We start from the raw sequence: 16,395 nt of genomic DNA, 5'->3' as shown, positions 1-16,395 counted from the left end.
TGCCAAGAAAACCCCAAAAGATGTTACGAAGAGTGAGGCATGACCGAACAACAAAAATTTACATATATATGTGAACATTTGAGCATATAACATATATTCATACATACATACATATACATATAGAATTAGTCAATCATCAAACATTTGTAAAGCACCTACTCTGTGTCAGGCTGAAGATACAAAGAAAGGCAGAAAACCAAGCCTGCTTTCAAGAACTCATAGTTTAATGGAGAAAACAACATGGAAACAATTATGTACAAATTATGTACAAAATCAATTATCTGCAAAAGAGATATATGCATATATGATGCTGTGTCTGCTAAACATATATACATTTACTTGTTCATATGAAGTGTTACATATGTAATAATAATATGTAACATAAATGGATCAGGGGCAGCTAGATGGAATAGTAGTAGATAGAGTACCAGTTCTGAAGTCAGGAGGACCTGAGTTCAAATCCAGCATCAGACACTTAATACTTCCTACCTGTGTGGCCCTGGGCAAGTCATGTAACTTCAATTGTCTCAGGAGAAAAAAAAAAAAACAACAAACATGTATCTGTGTGTATATACAGATACAAATATAGATATATGAACTTTAAGGATTGTTGAAGTAAATTACTGTTTTCTGAAACTTGCCAAAAGGGATTTGAATTATTATTCTTTAATCTCTATGGAATCTTAACTAAAATCCATTTCTAACCCTTCTCATACAGAATTTCCAGTTTTATTCACTAATATAAACAACACTTTAAGCCACTAATGGATTACAGCTGAATATACAGCAAGGAAAACTACTGGGTTTTCAACCTGATCATCTTATTCTTTTTTTTTTTCTTCCTTCTTTGAATTTGGTATGCAAAGGATGCATATGAATCCTGGATTGCAATTAATTTCTTAAACAAACAAAGAGCACTGAAGTATTTGTTTTGGGTAAAAGAACTATGGTATGAAGATCAGCATGGAACTTGAAAATGAATGGGGAGCAAGAACGAAGGGAGGGTAGAGACCGGGCCTAAGAGCAAGATGTAGCCTATGAAATTAAGCAATACATTCAAAAGATAGACAGAAAGTACTGGGGTTGAAGCAGTTCTCAATATGCCTACCCATCATTTTTTTTTTTTTTTAGTACTAAAGAAGTAATTTCCTGTCCTTTCCTCTCCATCAAGAGGATCATTCATCTGACCTACTTCCAAGGAAGCAGGGGAAAAAAATGCAGAAGCTGCCTTATGGATTTATTTTAACATAGCTTCTGTCCAAGCACCTTTAAAGTACATATATTGACAAAAATGAACTTTTTCAACAGATTGTGCCAAAGAGGCAGACATACCCATACAAAGATAGTGAAACTTTCCTATGGAGGATTTGAGGAGATGGGATTGGGAAGAAAACATCCTTAGCTTTATTAGAACAAAAACATTTCCAATTTATAATACAAGCAATATTTTTATAACAAAATTCCAATATGAAAACAAAGGTGTTTTGATATGCTCTTGTATGTTCCTTTATAATAGATTTGAAAGGTTTTTATAGTCTCAAAGGGTTAAAACATTTTCACATATTTTCTGAATACTAGGGGTTTCTCCTTGAACGAAGGCCAATTATTGCCTCCATTTTGTAGAAAAGGAAATTGAACCACTCAGAAGGTTAGTAGGTATAGTGACTAGCCATGTGACTTCATTGGTAAAGGGAACTCTAGGTGAGAAAAACTCCTTTCACCCATGCAGATCAGCACCATCTCTGCCAATTAACCCAAAGCTATGGCAATATACAGTAAATGTCAAAGGCTAACTTGAACCCAGGTTTGCCTCATTTTGAGGTCAACTCTCTACGGACAATGTTTTACTCAGCGGTCTCTTAATTCCATGGTTTAATGTTTTTTCCACTAAATTATGCTATTTCCCAGAAGGAAAGCTAACCCATAATAATATAGTAACTTGAAAAAATAAAAGATCCTACAGAATTTCTACTATTATTTTATCCAGTCATACATAAACCTTTTACAATGATCAACATTGCTACAAAGAATACAAAAATTCTCATACTATCACTATTTTGAAGGTGTGCTTTTTAAAAGATGAGAAAAGCAATTTGGATACAGCAGAAGTCACCACATTGTAGTAACTGTAAAATAATACCACAGTTTTTGTGGATGATGTGGATAATGTCTAAAAATGAAACTAATTCAGCTTCATTAACATTATACTTCTGCCCAATCAATGCACAACTATCTTTTTTTTTTTTTGGTACATTTTTTCCCCCAGGGAAAAAAGTTTTCAGATGATGCAAGAGATACTGTCTTTGCAGTAGAAGTTAACAAAGTTAGCATTACGAATTCAAATGTGAAAACAAATCAAAAACCCCTGCACCAAATTCTTAAATTTAGATAAACAACAACAAAAAAAGAACACTAAAATCATTGCAAAAGTCAATTCTTGGAAAGGACTTTAAGTACACCATTTTAGGGAACTTAAAATACACTGCCAATTCTTTATAACTTTATCAAAATCCCCAAAAAATTTAATAATAGAAAACACACTTAACATTATGACAATGAATATTTTATAAAAATGAACACATTAGAAACATTTCTGTGCCCCCAAAGCAATCAACTATGGTATACACCATACTTAACCTAATAAATGAAAAGTAGAAAGCTGCTCATTTCCAAGAAACTATAAGGCAGAGATGGACACTCAAGCACAGGAATTCCTTAACTCACATTTGTAAATTTGTTAGTTTCAATTTTCTGACAACTGTATTTCAATATAATTGATTTCTTCTGTAAATGCATATATTTTATTATATGGATTTTAAAACACTATTCTGAGGACTCCCTAAGCTTTACAGGGAAGTCAATAAGACCCCAGAAAAGGGTCTATGACACAAAAAGGTTAAGAATTTGCTCTACCAATACCTTTCCATATAGTCATTTTTAAAAACAGTATTACAACCTTTTCTCTTAAGTGAAAAATGACAGATTAGGATTAAGAATCAGTTAATTTATAAAGATTAAGAGATACTCAAGAATGAAGGAAAGAGGCCTCTGTAACATAGGAGCCCAGCAATTAAACAGTAGGCAAGCTTGAGTCCCTAAGGTGATAACTCTGCAAAACAAGTGATGCTTTCTTATAGATTCACAGCATTTTTTTTAATTACAAGGGTTCTTCATAGATCTTTTCAGGCAATTAGTGGACAGGACTGAATTTAACATTAGGATAAATCCGAATCTATGCTCTCTGTCTCAGTTTCCTCATCGGAAAAACGAGCATAAAAACAACACCTAGTTGCCAGGATAATTTTGAGGATAAAACTAAATGTTCGGAAAGTGTCCTGAAACTCTTAAAACACTAATTGTTTGCTATTATTCTTTCCCCCTCTTCTGCAACTGAAATTTGAACGAACGTGGAGAGAATTCCATTCAGTAAGCAGCAATTGGTTGATCACCTTCCCGACTATTAATAGAAAGATTATGGGGAAACCAGACAGTCCGTTTTGACAGCAATACACATTACTCAGGCCTCAGGGGGATCGGAGTTTTCTTGGGATGGGTAGTGGAAAGCGTTCTCTCTAAAAAAGAGAAGCGCTCCCAGAAGGAAAACCTGGGCCAAGACAAGGTTTAGTCAAATGCCCGAGTTATCAGTATTGGGACAGCTATGGTGGGCGCATGACGGGGGGAGGGGAGGAGAGGAAAGGGGTGGTCCCACGCTCGGCCAGCAGGCAGCTTTCTGGGACGATGCAAGACGCAAAAGTGGACCCCGCTAGCCGCACGTGGAGGAGAAGGAGCCGGAACTTGGGCGACAACCCCGAGTCCCACGCACAGCCTCAGCCCCTCAGACACAGACAAGCTTACTCACTCAGCAGGAACTTTCTAAGCGGCCTCTACGTCGGAGAATCCGAAAAGAAAGAGCGGAGAAAAAGACGCTGAGGAGGGGATGCGCCCAGAACTAGAAAAGAGATAGAAAGAAGAGGCTCCCGTAGGAAGGAAAGGGGGACGCCCTCGGGTGCTCTTTCCTCCGCAACAAATTGGATCCATAAAGCTCTCCATCCCTCTTTTTGGTTTATGGTCTCCAGGTCCCAGAACATCTCTTCCCTACACTCCACCCCTCCCGTCGTCCACCAACTCAAGGTCAAAGGTTTTCTGTTACTGGGAAACCGAGAGCAGGAGCACTTTCTCCCTTCTCCCTGGGGCTCAACCCTCAACATCCGCCCCCCAGGGCGGCTCAGTTTACCTCAGGTGTCCCCCGCCTCTCGCCACTCCCGGGCGCTCTTTCTTCTAGATCAGCCCTCTTGGGGAAGCTGCAGCATGTCGGCCCCCTAGGATCTCGGGCTCGGGACTAGAGCGGAGGCCCCTTCGGAGCCATGGGCAAGAGAGGCTGGGGGCGACGAGTCCAGGCACAGTCCAGACCCCGGGCCAGCCCTCGGCGTAGCGCGCGGTATCTTAGCTCCAAACCGCTCTTTGTGTGGGTGTGCGAGTGTGTCTGTCCCCTACTCCCAGCCCCTCCGGGCTGCCTGGCGCCGCCCCCGCCCCCGCTCCCGCCTCCTCTTCTTCCCTCCTCCTTCCAGCCCGGCTGGAGAAAGAGAGAGGGACTAGGGCAGGAAAAAGGCACAAACCCAGTCCTCCCCGCGGGAAGGGGAGCTCCCTAGGTGGGGCAGCACACAGCATCTCCTTTCCCATTTTTTCCTGATTCTCTAGGATAACAGAAGGGTGGCTGAAAGCTGGGGACTGGGGAGTTGGAGAAACATAGGAAAGCAAGAGTTCGAGTAGTGAGTGAGTCCCCTCTGGGCCTTATTGTTAGAAAGAACTGGCATTAGTCTATCTAGCGGTCTGAAAGATTTCCCTGGAACTTTGGAAACTTATTAACTCACTTTGGAGATACAATGTTTTTCTGGGAGAAGAGAGCTTTGTCATTTCAAAGTACTTTGAAGTACGTTGTCTTCTCAGGTCCTTTATGAGCTAGGAAAGGTAGATGTGAGCACCCTCACTTTAAAGCAAAGAAGTTGGTTAACTTTAAATTCAAATCAGATTTTTTTTTAACCACTGTCTATATAAATGGTCTGTGATCTGCATTAATGGAGGAAGTTTGCACCAAGAGCTTCTCTTTGTGAAATTCCAGGCTCCAAGAAGCAGCTTGGTATATTACACAGGGCTGGCCTTGGAGTCAGGGACACTTCAGGTTCAAGTCCTCCCTCTGATCTGGTTCACACTGGCTGTATGATCAAGGGCAAGTTAATCTCACAGTCCTCTCCCACGAAATTCTCTAAAATGATAAGTTACAGACTAGTTGATGATCTGAATTGGTGTTTTCATATCAGGAATTCTTCACATTAGTGAAAACCCAGGGCTATCATCTCTCTTCCACCAAACAAAAAAATCATTAATTCTTCATATATTTCTAGATGCTATAGGCACTATTGGAGTTTTGTTTTTAATCTTGATTACATCGGTGATTTTGTAGCAGAAGGAAATTTCAAGTAATGTTCCATCACTGCATAGCTACATCTGTTCTGTAAAGCTTTGAGTGTTGTCTGGGAGCACTGAACTCTTATTAATCACTCAGTGTATGATAGGCACTATGCTAAGCATTGGGGATAGAAAGGCAAAAAACTGTTCCTGATCATGAGAAATCTAATTGATGGAGATAACATGCAAATAATTATGTACAATTAAGATATATGTGTGTGCATATATATATATATATATGATAAAGTGGAGATAATCATGCAGCACTAGCACTCAAGGGGATTGGGATAGGTTTCTTACTGTAGGTGAAATTTTAGCTGGAACTTAAAGGAAGCCAAGAAAGTCAGGAGACAGTAAGAAAGGTAGAGAGAATTCCAGACATGGAAGAGAGCCTGTGAAAATGCCCAGAGTATAGAGATGAAGTGTCTTGAGAAGGCTAGTGTTACTGGATTGTAAAATGCTTGAAGGAGAGAGTAATGTAAAAGAAGACTAGAAAGTCAGAAGGGATCAGGTCTGAAAAACTTTAAAAACTGAACGAAAGATTTGCTATTTAATTCTGGTAGAATTAAAGAGAGCCACTGGTCTTTTGTTTTGTTTTGTTTTTTAATAAAGATGTGACAAATTTTAAATTTTTTTAATCAATGAAAATCTATCCTTTTTCCTTCTCCTCTTCCTCCCATCTCCCCCTCTCCCAGAAAAAAAGAAAAACAAAATCTCCAGACTCATAGATCAAGTATCTAGTCACTCTTATGTGCTTCCTTTTGGCCTGGAGATAAAAAGATAAAATAAAACTGTTCTTGCACTCAGAGACTTTAAATTCCAGGCTTTCAGATTTTTAATGACACAGCTACAATTTAGGTTTCCAGTCATGGATATAGAGCTGATAAAAAACCTTTGAGATCATTTAGTCTGACTTCACTTTACAGATGAATAAATAGAACAGTACTGCCTGAGTACATCAGAAATAAATAAAAAAGTTCCGGTCCTCTGACTCCAAATCCAGCATTTTTGCCCCTGACCATACAACCTTTTTCCTAGTTCAATTCTCTTTCTCCTAAACCACTTCATTATGTTATTTAGTTCTTCAATATTCATTTCTCAACAGGCTGCAATCCAGATTCCTCTGTTATGCTCCAGAAAAAACTTTCCATTTTGGAAGATCCCTTTAGTTGTGGAATTCACACTTCAGAAGTACTCACCTACGCAGTAGCCCTGTCTTAATTCACATTCCATTTTGGACTCTTAAACTATGTTTTACTATGGTACTGGGGTACCTTCTCTCTCTACTTCTAATCCCCTTCCCAGTGCACTTTGACATTCAATAACTCAATTTGTAACTACTGTTAGAATCTAAAGTGAGGCTGCTACTTAATCCTTTTAAGAAGCAATTTGCCAAACTCTGAATACCCTTTGATCCTGCAGTGTCTCTAAGGGATCCCTAATCCAAAAGCATCATAAAAAAGGGAAGGGAACCTCCATCTTTAAATATGTTAGTAGCAGCCCTTTTTGAAGTGGCAAGGAACTGAAACTGAGTGGGGAATGGCTGAATAAGTTATGGTATATGAATGTTAGGGAATATTATTGTTCTATAAGAAACAATCAGCAGGATGATTTCTGAGAGGCCTGAAGACATTTACATGACCAGAACCAGTAGGCCATTGTACACGGCAACAACAAGATTATATGATGATCAATTCTGATAGATGTGGCTCTTTTCAACAATGAGATGATCCAGGCCAATTCCAATGATCTTGTGATGAAGACAGGCATCTACACCAAGAGAGAGGCCTGTGGGGATTGAGTGTGGATCACAACATAGCATTTTCACTCTTTTTGTTGTTTGCTTGGATTTTATTTTTTCTCTCATTTTCTTTCCTTTTTGATTTAATTTTTCTTGTGCAGCTAGATAATTGTATAAATATGTAAAAAATATTGGATTTAACATATATTTTTATCATCTTTAACATATATTGTATTTCTTGCCCATCTAGGGGAGGGAGTGGGGGGGGAAGGGGGAAATTAGAATACAAGATGTTGCAAGGATTAATGTTGAAAAATTATCCATGCATATATTTTGAAAATTAAAAGACTTTAATAAAAAATAAGTTATGGTATATGCATATAATAGAATATTATTGTTCTATAGGAAATGATAAGCAGGATGATTTTAAAAAGGCCTGGAGAGACTTTCATGAACTGATGCTAAGTGAAGTGAGTAGAACCAAGAGAATATTGTACACAGCAACAACAAAATTATGTGATGATCAATTGTGATAGACTTGGCTTTTTTCAAGAGCAAGGTAATTTGAGGTAATTCCAATATATTTGTGATGGAAAGAGCCATCAGCATCCAGAGAGAGGACTACAGAGACTGAATGTGGACCACAATATAATATTTTTACCTTTGTTGTTATTGGCTTGTTTTTTTATTTCTCAATTTTTCCCTTTTGATCTGATTTTTCTTGGGCAGCATGCTAAATATGGAAATATGTTTAGAAGAATTACACCATGTTTAACCTATATTGGATTGCTACTGTCCAAGGAAGGAGGAAGATAGGGAGGAAAGGAAAAAACTTGGAACACAAGGTTTAGCAAGGGTGAATGCTGAAAACTAACTTTGCATATATTTTGAAAAATAAAAAGTTATTTTTAAGTAGTTTGCTAATTCCAATAGATTTATGATGGAAAGAACCATCTTTATTTGGAGAGAAGATTATGGAGACTGAATTTTCACCTTTTATTGTTTGCTTCTTTTTTCCTTTCTCATTTTTTCCCCTTTTGATTTGATTTTTCTTGTGCAGCATGATAAATGTATAATATGTTTAGAAGAATTGTACATGTTTAATCTATTTTGGATTGCTTACTATCTGGGGAAAGGGGAGGGAGGAAGAAAGGGAGAAAAATTTGGAACAGAAGGTTTTGCAAGGGTGAATGCTGAAAACTAACTTTGAGTGTGTTTTGGAAAAATAAAGTTTTTATTATTTTTTTAAAAAGTAGTCTGCCAGACTATTGATTAGGCTTTTTACATTTCACCTTGTCTTGTTACTGTCTCCCTCATTCTATATTCTCAAAAGTTAAGTTAGTGACTTGTTCTCCTCTTTTTTTGATAATCATCTTCCCTGATGAAGAAGCTCTCCATGCTGCCAGTCAGTTGCACTTGATCATCTCATGGACTCTAAAATTGTTCCTAAACCAGAATATTTCTTCTTCTCAGTTGATGTCCAGTTATCTAAGGTTACACAAAGGAAGCTATGAGTGTAAGCACAAAGTCTGCCATTTGTGAGTTGTCATGATGCCAGGATGGAGATGGTTTAGCTCCCACTCTTCATTAGAAATCTTAGCTGTCACCTGGAGGGTCAAAGAAAGTGAGGACCAAGCATTCCTAACCATCCTCTTAGGCCCAGATCAAATGACAGTTCCTATATGAAAATTTGTAAGAGTCTCCAACTAGGAATGATTAATTTCTCCTTTGTACATCCTTTATTATATTTTCACACTATACCTTGCATTAACTATACCTTATCAACCTTGTTAGACTGTAAGTTCCATGAGAGCAAGGGTTGTAATGTACTGTTGTCTCCAGAAACTGCTGATCGCTCTCTGGGAGGAGATCTACTGTCTCAACTGCCACCAACTCTGACTTTCTCCCTCCAGAGAGCCACCCCAAGTCTGGCCCAGACAAGACTCTATCTCTGGAGTGCCGCCCTCTTTTATCTTCCCAGAGAATGGGTGTGGGATAACGCAAGGGCTTCTGGGGAAAAATACTTCAACCAATGAACTTGCTCCTCCTAAACATGTAAGCTCCTCCCCAGGAGTTCAAAGGAGTAAAACTCCTCTAAAGGCCGGAACTGGAGAATTGTTAAGTACCTACCGACTTAGCACTTAGTAAGAACCTAATATCTCATTATCTCATTAGCCCTTAGTAAAAACCTAACAAAGGGTGAAATTTTACTCATAGGATTATTGAATCAGAGATGGAAGAGACCCCAAAGGCCATATATTTTCCTATTTCCTTATTTTATATTTGATAAAACTGATACCCAGGAGAGATCCAAGTTCATACAGATAATAAATGGCAGAACTAGGATTTGAATTTCCACCTTCAAATCTATTGCTCTTTCCACGGTACCACATTGCCTCCTCTATTCTTTGTATTGACCATAGTCTTTGCACAATTCAACAAGTATTTTCTGAAATAAGAGTAACTGAATTCATAGAATCATAGAATTTTAGAGCTATATAGGAACTTAAAACAATCTAGTTCATTCAGCCCTTCATTTTATGGAATCAAGATCCAAATGGAGGTCCAGACTTACATTAAGTCACATAGCTCTAAGTAGCAGAGGCAAGATGGAAATTTAGATTTCCTGAGTCTCTATATACCATATAACCTTTGGAAGTGAATATCATTTATAGAATTAAATACCAATGAGGAAAACTCCTACTTGCCAAGTTCCACTTGCATTTATATAGCACTCTGCAGTTTACAAATTGCTTTTTCTTAGTACAACTCTATGAAATAGATGTCATTGTTGTTCAGTCATGTCCTATTCTACCTGACCCCATTTGAGGTTGTCTTGACAAAGATACTGGAATGGTTTGCCATTTCCTTCTCTAGCTCATTTTATAGATGAGGAAACTGAAGCAAACAGGGTTAAGTGTCTTGCCCATGATCACACAACTAATAAGTGTTTGAACTCAGGAAGATGAATCTTCCAAGCTCTAGGCTCAACACTCTATCCACTGAGTCATCTAGCTGCCCCAGGATATTTTCATTTTGGAGATGAGGGGTTTTTTTTTAACTTTCTTTTTTTTTTCTTATTAAAGCTTTTTATTTTCAAAACATATGTATAGATAATTTTCAACATTCACTCTTGCAAAACCTTGTGTTCCAAATTTTTTTCCTCCCATCCCTTCACCCCCTTCCCTAGGTGGCAAGTAATCCAATATATGTTAAAGAGGTGCAATTCTTTTATACATATTTCCCAATTATCATGCTGCATAAGAAAAATGAGATCAAAAAGGAAAACAAAATGCAAGCAAACAGCAACAGAAAGAGTGAAAATATTATGTTGTGATTTACACTCAATTCCCACAGTCCTCTCTCTGGGTACAGATGACTATCTTCATCACAAGATTATTGGAACTGGCCTGAATGCAATGAGGATTTTAAAGAGGTTCAGTTACTTGCTCATAATCATACAAAAGGGCAGAGTTGGTAAGAATTGGGGAAAGGAGAGATCTTTCTAGTTATGAAACAGAACATATATAGTTTTAATTTATCTATTTATTTGTTTATTATTGTTACTTTTTATTATAGCTTTTTATTTACAAGATATATGCATGGGTAATTTTTATGCATTGACCTTTGCAAAACTTTCTGTTCCAACTTTCCCCCTCCTTCCCCCCACCACCTCCCCTAGATGGCAGGTAGATCAATACATATTAAATATGTTAAATATTATATATGTGTACATATCTACACAGTTATTTTGCTGCATAAGAAAAATCAGACTTAGAAATAAGGTAAAAATAACCTGAGAAGGAAATAAAAAAATGTAGGTAGACAAAAACAGAGTGGAAATGCTATGTTGTGGTTCATACTTATTTCCCATAGTTCTTTTGCTGGGCATAGCTGGTTCTCTTCATTGTTGAACAAATGGAACTGATTTGGTTCATCTCATTGTTGAAGAGAGCCATGTCCATAAGAATTGATCCTCATATAGTATTGTTGTTGAAGTATATAATGATCTCCTGGTTCTGTTCATTTCACTCAGCAACAGTTCATGTTCTCTCCAAGCTTCTCTGTATTCATGCTGCTAGTCACTTCTTACAGAACAATAATATTCCATGACATTCATATACCACAACTTATTCAGCCATTCTCCAATTGATGGGCATCCATTTAGTTTCCAGTTTCTGGCCACTACAAAGAGGGCTGTCACATACATTTTTGCACATACAAGTCCCTTTCCCTTCTTTAAGATCTCTTTGGGATATAAGCCCAGTAGCAACACTGCTGGGTCAAAGGGTATGGACAGTTTGATAACTTTTTGAGCATAGTTCCAAATTGCAGAGCATATATAGTTTTAGATTCTCTTCAAAGAGTAGTTCCTGAAAGAAAAATTCTGGGAAGAAATTGGCACATTGATCATATCCCTAGCCCCAACTTCCTGCATTAGAAGCTTCAGAAAATTTTCCTTTGGGTATAATCTGGGATTCTCTTGGGTGAGTAGAAATACCTTGCTTGAAGCCAGAGAATTCTTTACGATGTGTGCTATTCATTATATTCTCATCCTTACAATTTCTCTGTCTTCCATTTGCTATTGGCTTGGGCAAATGAGTTGCTGTTTACTGTGTGTCATGGTCTTTGTGTAACCAGCACTTTTGTTGAGAATCAAGTTCTGGCATATTCTTTATGGTTAAGAGTAAGCAAATGGGAATATAGCTTGAACCTAAAAATTATTTCTTCTAGAATAACAATATATATAGGTATAATTGTAACCCCTCTCTAATGAGGGCAAAATAGCTAGCCATATGCTTCCCTCTTAGCAGGAATCAAAATTTTCTAAACTCTGCTTTTTCAGGTTCTAGAACTTTGGTTTTTAACATCTTATCTACCTATGCTTGTGCCATTAGTGAAATTTTTTATTCCTAGATGTATTATAATGCACTGAACTTAACTTATGGAAAAATCTTGACATGATCTAGGAAAATTGGGAAATCCATTAATCACTTTTTGTAGTAGCAAATGAAAACAGGCTACATTTATCTACATTTGTGCTTGTTCTGTGGTATTACTAGTTTCAATTTTTTTTCTTTCCATTAATGACCTGAATTGTTTAAATAGAAGATGATTTACAAAGTTGCCTTATAAAATAAAGGACCTTATGATAACTAAAGAAAAATATTATTGATTAAAGGCCCCTATATCAACCCTTTAAATGATTAACATACAATCCTTCTGGCTCTAAGGAAAAGACTCTGAATCCATTTAGAGAATTGGGAAAGGCATGGGGAAGAGGAAGGTATACTTAGACTATCTTTTAAGAATTCCTAAGTCGGTATTGATTAGAAAATTGCAAATTAAGACAACCATTTCATACCTCTCAGTTTGGCTAAGATGACAGGAAAAGACAATCATAAATGTTGGAGGGGAGGTGGGAAAACTGGAACACTAATGCAATTTTGGTGGAGTTGTGAACTGATCCAACCATGCTGGAGAGCAATTTGGAACTATGCTAAAAAGGACTTTCAAATTATGCATACCCTTTGATCCAGCAGTGTCTCTACTGAGTCAGTATCCCAAAGAGATCATAAAAATGGAGAAAGGACCCACATGTGCAAAAATATTTGCAGTAGCCCTTTTTGTAGTGGCAAAGATGCTCATCAGTTAGGGAATGGTTGAATTAATTATAGAATATGAATGTAATGGAATGTTATTGTCTCATAAGAAATGACGAGCCGACTGATTTCAGAAAAGCATGGAAAAACTTGCATGAACTGATGATAAGTAAAGTGGGTAGAGCCAAGAGAACATTGTACACAGCAACAACAAGTTTATATGAATATCAAACTGTGATGGATTTGGCTCTTTTCAACAATGAGGTGATTCAAGGTAATTCTAATCCATCTTGTAATGGAAAGAGCCATTTGCATCCAAAAAGAGAACTGTGGAAACTGAATGTGGCTCAAAGTATAATAGTTTCACTTTTTTTTTTGTTTTGTTGTTGGTTGTTTTTCTCTTTTTTTTTTTTTCTTTCACCCTTTGATTTGTTTTTTATTGTTCCGCATGACAAATACGGAAATATATTTAGAAGAATTGCACTTGTTTAACCTATACTGGATTGTTTGCTCTCTATGAGAAGGAGTGGGGGAAAGAGAAGGGAAAATTTGTAATACAAGTTTTGCAAAAATGAATGTTGAAAACTATCTTTGCATGTATTTGGAAAAATAGAAAGCTATTAAAGAAAAAAAAAGAATTCCTGGATAATTAAAATGTAACCTACCCAGTTTTGTACTCAAGAAAGTTTGACTCAGGAAAAATCTGCTTTACTCAGGAAAAATACTATTTTAACTAAAAGAGTTTATTTATTAAAGAAACTAAGGAGAAGCCGCTAGGTATTGTTTTGATACACAAAGAGCTAGCTAGCTAAAGTTAAAAGGAAGACTAGGACAAATCCCTCCAAGCACAAAATTGAACATAACTTTATTCATGTCACATCAAAAAGATGTGAACAATAGGTTCCTTATGGGACCAGTCCCATTAACAGTATCTTTTTTTCATTAGAAGAATAATAAAGAAAAAAATACAATTTTTCTTACTATGGCCTTTTCTTCTTTTCTTTTGGTTTTGTGGTTCAGTAGTTTCCTGATTAAGAAAAATTCAACCACAAACATTTATTTAAACCAGATTTCAGAGGGAGTCAAACACAGTGAGTTGGTTTTTGTCCATCACTTTGGAGGAGCTAAATTTGCTTTGGACTGTGTAGCTAGAGTATGCATTGTTTTTAATAGGTCCTAAGCTCAGGGTGAGTTGAGGATGAGCATCAATTATCAAGTTAATTTTTGTGGGAACTTTTTACTATGAATGACCAAAATTAGTGCAGATTCTTTAGGGTTGCTGCCAGTAAAATGCTTAGTGACAAACTTTAGCTTAGCATACTCTGATCCATCCAGTAAAACAATCATGTTCTCTACTTACCAAATAAAATAAAAAAAAAATAAAATCTATAGTGTTTTCCTATTGCCTATGAGATCAAATTAATGGGGGCTGAGGTCCCTTTAAGATTCCTTTCTAATTGCCCAACCCATGGCTGACCTTGATTCACAAATCCCCGTCAAAGGCACTCTTTGAATATCCGGGCCCAGCCCCACTATTATGTCAGCTTCCCCCAGCCTTCACTTGATCTGAGCTAACTGAAAAGCCCGCCAAGAACTTAGGGAGTATTGCCCATCATTTTCTAGGTATAAAAGAAATGAACTGGAGCCCTCTCTTTGCAGGAGTCCTCCCACCAACACATGGTTCCTGTCACCCAGCGGCCACCTCTGGCCCTGGCATCTTTCTAACTGAGCTTTACTTCCAAATTTCTACAATAAACCTTTTGTTTATCAATCTAGGTTTTCAGGCCTGTAAATTCATTTACAGGGGACACTACACCTCATGGGATCTTTGCACTGAGAAATGGGGTTCCCCCTTTCTTTCCCCTCATTAAAATCAGACTCCTAAAACTTCAAGTCAAGGCTAACCCCATCTTACATATCACTAACTTCTCTTTAATAAAGATCCCCTTACTTCCATTTGGCCTTTCCAGTGTAAAAGGATAGAGAGAACATGGGATTCTTTGGAATCAAGAAAATCTGGGTAAAAATTGTGTTTCAATTTACTCAGTGAGGCTTGGTAAATTACTTAATCTCTCTCAGTCTTAGTTTCCTCATCTGTAAGAAAAAAAAAATTGCTTCGTATGATGCAACCAGGGTGTGCTGATAAATATTTAATAACTGAGCTAGAGGATAGTATAGGGAAGAAATATATAAATACACATACTTTTAAATTTAGTTTACATTATTAACATTGTTAATTTGCATAATTTGCAAGTCAATAAATCAAACTCTTTGTGAGCATGTGTGTTTTGACTTATGAAATTTTAACAATGAATAACAGAAGCCTGAACTAGGTCTGAACAAGGTCTAAATATCTCTATTGAATCAAGCAAGCAAGCAAAAGCAATTGATTGAAATAAAATGAAACTATACAGGAAATGTATTGGGATTAGATGGAGAAATTCTGTCATGCCCTGTGGGCTTTATGTAAAATAAAAAATTACTGTGGAATCCAAGAGATTCTAATGATAAATCAAATTCTTCAAAGAAATTACTTGGAAGATAGAGGAGATTTGAAGAAGCAATCTTCTCTTGACAAAAGGAGGACCTTATGAATTTTGGAGAGTTAGAAGATTTGTACTTTTTGATTTTCATTGTCATCCTAGAAATGTCTGACAATAGTGAATACAATGGGAGCCAAAGGACAAACTAGAAATAGTGAAGAACTGTGAGTCACCCCTTTGCCACATGTGCTTTCTATCCTTGATTCCACTTACCCCTTATTGTATACGTATAAATGAGAGAGGATGGCACACCACAATAGTTCTTATATCACCTTAGTACTCTTTCTGAAAGCTAACTGTCTGGCTGACTAATTGATACCAACTGATTATCAATGGGAAAAACACATAGGTAGGGGCTTATGATTTATAGCATTAAAATGACACTCCCAGCTTCTTAGAAATATGCTAGAACATGAAGGAGAGAAGCAGGAGTCAAGCTCTAGGGATTTAGGCTACCAGTGCTTTTAGGTATTTGAGGTAGTCCCAGAGCATATACCTCATATGTAAGGAACTTTAGAAACCTTAAAATGTCATATAAATGCAAATCATCATCATCATCATCATCATCACCTTTCTTTATTCTCCATAACCACTGTTTCTTCCTGTCTCAGTGATTTTGCTCATGCTATCCCCTTTACATGAAATTCTTGCTCCATAAGATTCAGCTCAAACTCACTCCCTACATGTTTCCCATATAGTAGTTTAATATCACATTAGTTTTCCCACTCTGAATTCCATTACCATTGTGTCCTCTCTGTATTTATGTATACATATACACACGTGCAGATATACATATACATATATACACATACATATATTGGGTGTGTAAGTATAAATAGACAGATGGATGGTCTGTACCACACTACCATTTCTAACTGCCATATTGATTTAGAATTGTCTGCTCATGATTAATCTCGAGTTATATGACCTGAGACCTTTGTGATATTAGGCAAGTGTGAATGAATTAACCTTCTCTATCTCATTTGTAGAGTAAGGGAGTTGGAATAGAAGATTTCTACGATCCCTTCCAGTTCTAAATTTC

At 37.0% G+C, this 16,395-nt stretch overlaps 1 protein-coding gene across 2 annotated transcripts in view; it reads right to left on the bottom strand.

The window, feature by feature from the left end:
- The window catches only part of NINL (ninein like), a 157,079-nt gene extending 152,563 nt beyond the window's left edge, over positions 1-4,516 (bottom strand). For both annotated transcript variants that reach the window (XM_074287699.1, XM_074287700.1), the window contains exon 1: positions 4,235-4,516. The gene's annotated coding sequence lies outside the window, so the exon portion shown is untranslated. The remainder of the gene's footprint in view (positions 1-4,234) is intronic.
- Between the last annotated feature and the right edge of the window lie 11,879 nt (positions 4,517-16,395).

This window comes from Sminthopsis crassicaudata, chromosome 2, assembly GCF_048593235.1.
Source record: "Sminthopsis crassicaudata isolate SCR6 chromosome 2, ASM4859323v1, whole genome shotgun sequence".
Lineage (NCBI taxonomy): Eukaryota > Metazoa > Chordata > Mammalia > Dasyuromorphia > Dasyuridae > Sminthopsis > Sminthopsis crassicaudata.
Note: the sequence above shows the minus strand (reverse complement) of the source record. Positions and strands in the feature narration are given on the sequence as shown.